This window comes from Silene latifolia, chromosome 2 (assembly GCF_048544455.1).
Source record: "Silene latifolia isolate original U9 population chromosome 2, ASM4854445v1, whole genome shotgun sequence".
NCBI lineage: Eukaryota > Viridiplantae > Streptophyta > Magnoliopsida > Caryophyllales > Caryophyllaceae > Silene > Silene latifolia.
The window spans coordinates 149,580,641-149,586,620 of NC_133527.1; the positions used below are offsets into that span (position 1 = coordinate 149,580,641).

General features: G+C 43.7%; 1 non-coding gene across 1 annotated transcript; it reads right to left on the reverse strand.

Annotated features, from left to right (window-relative positions):
• Window positions 1-5,396: 5,396 nt before the first annotated feature.
• Window positions 5,397-5,503, reverse strand: LOC141644570 (small nucleolar RNA R71). Its single transcript, XR_012544183.1, has one exon. It is a non-coding gene; the product is annotated as a small nucleolar RNA R71 (small nucleolar RNA).
• Window positions 5,504-5,980: the final 477 nt, after the last annotated feature.

The following is a 5,980-nucleotide window of genomic DNA, read 5'->3' on the forward strand; positions in this document are numbered from 1 at the left end:
TTCTCCACGAATACAAGGAGGTGTTCGCCTGGTCTTACAGAGACATGCCTGGGATTGACAGAGAAATCGCAGAGCACCGGATACCCATTAAACCCGGGGCTAAACCTGTGAAACAGAAGCTACGCCGGATGCGTCCTGAGTGGGACCTAAAAATCAAGGAAGAAGTGGATAAACAGTTCAAGGCTGGTTTCATCAAAGTGTCTGAATACTCTGATTGGGTGGCCAACATTGTGCCCGTACCAAAGAAAGACGGAAGAATTCGGGTTTGCGTCGACTTCAGGGATCTGAACAAGGCGAGTCCAAAGGACGACTTCCCTTTGCCACATGTTGACATTCTGGTAGACAACACTGCCGAACATGCTCTCCTATCATTCATGGACGGGTATGCTGGGTACAACCAGATTAAAATGGCTGAGGAAGACATGCACAAGACTGCGTTCACTACACAGTGGGGTACATATTGCTACACGGTTATGCCTTTCGGTCTCATCAACGCTGGGGCAACCTATCAAAGAACCACTACTACTCTCCTACGTGACATGATGCACAAGGAGGTAGAGGTATACGTCGATGACATGATTGTCAAATCAAAAGAACGGGACGGCCACATCAATGCCCTCCGGAAATGCTTCGCTCGTCTGCGGAAATACAACATGAGACTAAATCCTCAGAAGTGTGCATTCGGGGTCACCTCCAGAAAACTCTTGGGACATGTCGTCAGCAAAAGAGGCATTGAGATTGATCCAACCAAAATCATAGCCCTTCAACAAATACCTCAGCCTAGGAACGAGAAGGAGATTCGGGGATTTCTCGGTCAGGTCCAATACATCAGCCGGTTCATTGCCAAGCTCACTATGATTTGTGAACTGATATTCAAAAAGCTTCGTGCCTTCGATCACACCGATTGGGACGACGACTGTCAGAAGGCCTTCGACAGGATAAAGGAAATCCTATCCAAACCTCCTGTCCTCATGCCACCTCAACCGGGGATTCCCCTATCCCTATACCTGACTGTTACCAACACGGCCATTGGAGCAATGCTAGCACAAACAGTTGGCAACGAAGAACGAGCCATCTACTACATCAGCAAAAAGTTCATTGGGTACGAGACGAGGTATACCCAACTTGAAAAGATATGCCTTGCCCTAGTATGGTCAATAAAAAAGCTGCGGCATTACATGCTCAGCTACACGGTCCACATCTACTCCAAGATGGACCCGGTCAAATACATCTTCGAAAAACCCGTACTAAACGGAAGGCTGTCTAGATTGACACTCATGCTGTCCGAATTTGACCTCAAGTTTGTACCCCTCAAGGTTATCAAGGGAAGAGCAGTTGCCGATTTCCTAGCAGAAAATCCCGTCAACGAGGATCTAATGACCGACACATGGTCACTTCCTGACGAGGACATCCTTTGTGCCGACTCCGACGCATGGGACCTATACTTCGATGGTGCATCTAATCTGAGAGGCTTCGCGGTAGAAATCCTTCTAATATCACCAGAGGGAGAACATGTTCCGATCTCGGTCAAGCTAGATTTCGCCGTCACCAACAATGCCGCTGAATATGAAGCATGTCTCATCGGCCTACAAGCAGCCATCACACTTGGCATCAAGAGATTGAGGGTCTACGGCGATTCCTCACTCATCATCAATCAGGTATCCGGATCATGGAAAATCCGATCTGACAGCTTAGCTCCTTACCGAGCGAGGATAAGTCAAGAGGCCAAATTCTTCGACCAAGTCGACTACTTCCACTTGCCACAAGAGGAAAATCAATTTGCTGATGCCCTGGCAAAACTTGCCGCGCTCGTCAACATACCTGACGACATGACATCAATGCCCCTGTGTGTCGAGAGAAGGAGCGAGCCAACCCACATTTGTGCCATTATCAACGACGAGGAAAGCCATGATGAACGTTGGTACCAAGCCATCCTCAATTACAAAACCAAAAATGAATTCCCTCCCAACTCTGATCAAAGAGGACAAAGGGCCATCCATTTACTGGCATCACAATTCGTGATAAACCAAAATCAACTCTACAAAAGAACACCCCAAGGAATTCTTGTACTTTGCATCGACCATCACAAAGCCAAAAAGGTCATAGGAGAGGTTCACGACGGAGAATGTGGCCCTCACATGAGTGCAATGATGCTTACACGGAAAATCATGCGGCTAGGTTACTACTGGACCACCATGGAAGCCGATTGTCGTAACTACGTCAAACATTGCCACAATTGCCAAATCTTTGCCAACATACAACACATACCACCATCTCTTTTGTACACCATGACATCACCCTGGCCTTTCTCAACCTGGGGCATCGACATCATCGGGAAAGTCAACCCGATAGGCACCAAGGGGCATTGCTTTGTCCTCGTCGCCATCAACTACTTGACCAAATGGGTGGAAGCGCAGTCATATGCAGTCTTGACCGCCAAACAAGTGGCCAAGTTCATTCAAAACAACATCATCTGCCGATATGGGGTACCCCATGAAATCATCAGCGATCAAGGCTCTCACTTCCGGGCGGAAACTCAAGCTTTGCTGGACAAGTACAAAATCAAGCGACATCGATCATCCCCCTACCGTCCCCAAACCAACGGAGCGGTGGAGAGGCGAACAAAACTCTTGTCACCATTATCAAGAAAATGCAAGACAACTACCGCGATTGGCCGAGCAAACTCCCATTCGCACTCTGGGGATACCGAACCTCCATTCGAACACCGACAAGCGCCACACCCTTCTACCTAGCATACAGTATGGAGGCGGTTCAACCGGTAAAGTTAGAGGTCCCATCTCTACGCATCCTACTGGAGAGTCAAATCCCTGAGGCGGAATGGACCCGTCGAAGGTACGAACAACTCACTCTTCTAGAGGAACGGCGACTCAACGCCTTGCACAACGTCCAGCTATACCAACGACGTATACTGATGCGACCATAATTGGCGCATATTTAGCCCCCGAATTACCATTGTTTCTATGCTTTTTAGTGCCTATTTGGGTCATTTCTTATCTTTAGTTCTTTGTTTTGCATATTCTTTGAGATTTTGATCCCTTGGTAGGAAAGGAGTAAGAATCTTGCATTTTCATGGCAAAACAAGGCTAAATTGATCATATTCAATGACCAAGCATCAAGGAGAGACAAGACTAGAAGGCCTTTGTACATAGCATAGTAGAAGAGCATTGTTGAGAAAAGGATCCTTGAGTCCCCAAGGAAATCCCCAAGGAATTCATGAAGAAAAGGGAAGAAAAAGAAGAAGGAAAGTCATTGAACTACAATCCGAACGGATTGTAGGGAATCCGTCCGTCCTCGCCTGTCCGAGCGTCCTCACCGGGGAATCCGCTCGGATTCCCCGTCGCCAGTCCGAGCGTCTTGTTCCTCGATCCGCTCGGATTGTCTATCCCAGATCCGGCCGTCCCGACTCCCAGCCGCACGGATCACAGCACAGCATAGTTTCGTTCTTCAAGCTACGAAATGGAGAAGCCCTTCTCTCGGATAATCCCGGAGGCTCCTTGCTCAACTTAAAAAGTGTAATTACTAGTTTAGCCCTTAGTTAACCCTAATGCATCCTCCCTAATTTTCACTATAAATACCCCATTAGTCTAATTAGAGGAGCATGTTCTTCTTATCAATAATTAGAGTAGTTAATATCAATCAAATCTCTCTTCAATATTGTAATCACATATTAATCAAGTTTTAATCCAAGTTTTAGTTCTTCAATCTCTCTCTTGTTCTTACTTTATTTTGGGTAATTAGAAGATTATTGGGTTTATTGGGAGATTGACAACCTTCCATCAATCATCAAGTTCTTCTATTATTCTTTGCATCTTTATTATTGGAATCATTAGTAGGTATAATCTCTTAATCCCTTTTTAATTATTGCTAATTACTTTCATTTATTCATCATGTTTCATTATGTTAGTATGATTGACAACCTTTCTAGCATGATCAATATGATAATGAGTGAGTAGTCTCTTAGCTAGGGTTTAATGGGTGATTAGGGGAAACCAACATGGGGAATGATTCATGCTTAAATTAATATGCTTTCATATCTTATTTGCTTGCTTGTTTTGATCTTAATACATGCACATGTTATATTTGATGAAATGCTAAGCCTATGAATCCTTGCATTTACTATCATCTTCTATCCTTTCAACTTGACTTGTAAGACATAACCCAACTCGAGTCTTGTTAGACCATGCATGTGTTAAGTAGGGAAGATTAAGTCGACTTGTAGGTGTTGTACAATCCAAGAGATTCGGCTCCGGGACCCAAACTTTCCTAGGATTGTAAGATATAACCCAACTCGATCCATCACAACAATAATTGCTTGCTTATAATTTGAGAACATGTTTGTATGATCATATCCCATGAATCCCCTATGAACCCATGACACACTAGTGCTTTTAATCAATTGTTTACACACTTATTTCATTTATCTTGCTAGTTTATTTTCATTGTTATTTTAGTTTAGTAACCTTCTACATCAACCCAATTTGTGACACCCCCTAGACACCGCTAGTTACAATAGAATCTTCATTTCAATACCCGTCCCTTGGGATCCGACCTTTACTTGCCTCTTTACTAATTGTAGAGTTGTTTGTGAAGTATAAATGGTGTTTTGTATCGACCATTGACCAACGACCACATATGTTTAATTGTGAACACCAAATGGCTCCGATCAAAAATGGCGCCGTTGCCGGGGACGGTGTTTAATTGATTTAAGATTTCTTTTATTGTTATTAGTAGTGTCTTTTTCACCTTGGGGAAGTAAAACTCCTCAAGGTTTGTTCTAATTGTTTTCTAGTTGTTTGATATTTTGCATGTCTAGAAGGTTACAAAGAGATTTGTTACCTTTTGACCGTGAAATCGAAAGAACCTTGACGAATAATAGGAGACTTGTTAGGAGGAATTTGGGAGGTGTTGGTGAAGTTGTTCAACCCACTAGTGAGTTTGTCAATCCTTTCGCAATAGAAGGAGAAGAGAACCCATTTAACAATATCCCACAAAATCCACCTACAATGCCTAAATTCTCGTCACACTCTATACCCACCGAGGAGGATTTACCAAATGGTACTCCTACCCCACAACATCTTACCGGAAACTTCATTGCCAAGTCCGCCTTCATTCAACTAGTTGAGAGGAGCCAATTCGGGGGAATGCCTAGTGAGGACCCTCATTCTCATATGGAAACATTTTGTGATTATTGTGAAGCTATCTCTCAAACGGGCGTGACTCAAGACCAAATAAGATGGGTCTTATTTCCTTTTTCGTTAATCGGCACCGCAAAGCAATGGTTGAAGGGCCTTGATAAGGCCACCCTTGGAATAGATTCTTGGAAGAAGTTAGCTCTAGCTTTCTACGAAAAATTCTACCCACCGGAAAAGACCAATATGCTAAGAGCTCAAATTACGGATTTTAAGCAAAGGGATGAAGAGTCTTTGTATGAAGCTTGGGAGCGGTTCAAAGGTATTTGTCGCTCATGTCCTCACCATGGACTTAGCGAATGGTTTTTAGTGCAACAATTTTGGAATGGTTTATATGAAGATTCAAGGAACATTCTCAATATGGGATCAAATGGAATGTTCACCGAAGTTGATGACAATCAAACGTGGAACAAGATTGAGGAAATGGCGGTCCATAATTCGCAATATAGTAGGCCTCGCAAGGCTACTAGAGGAGGAAAGTATGAAGTGGACACCGTTACTCAATTGGGTGCTCAACTTAGTGCTCACATTGACACAATCAACTTGAAGTTTAAACAAGCTATGACTAGACTTGAGGAAAACTCAAAATCATCAAAGCATCATGTCAATGCCATGACGGCATCCTCATCAATCCCAAGCGGGATATGTGAGAATTGTGGAACCTTGGGTCATGACTCAAGTGAATGTAGGGGAACAACCGAACAAGTTAATGCTTTCCAAGCTTACAAAAGTGGTACCCCTTATTCAAATTTTTACAATGAAAATACCAA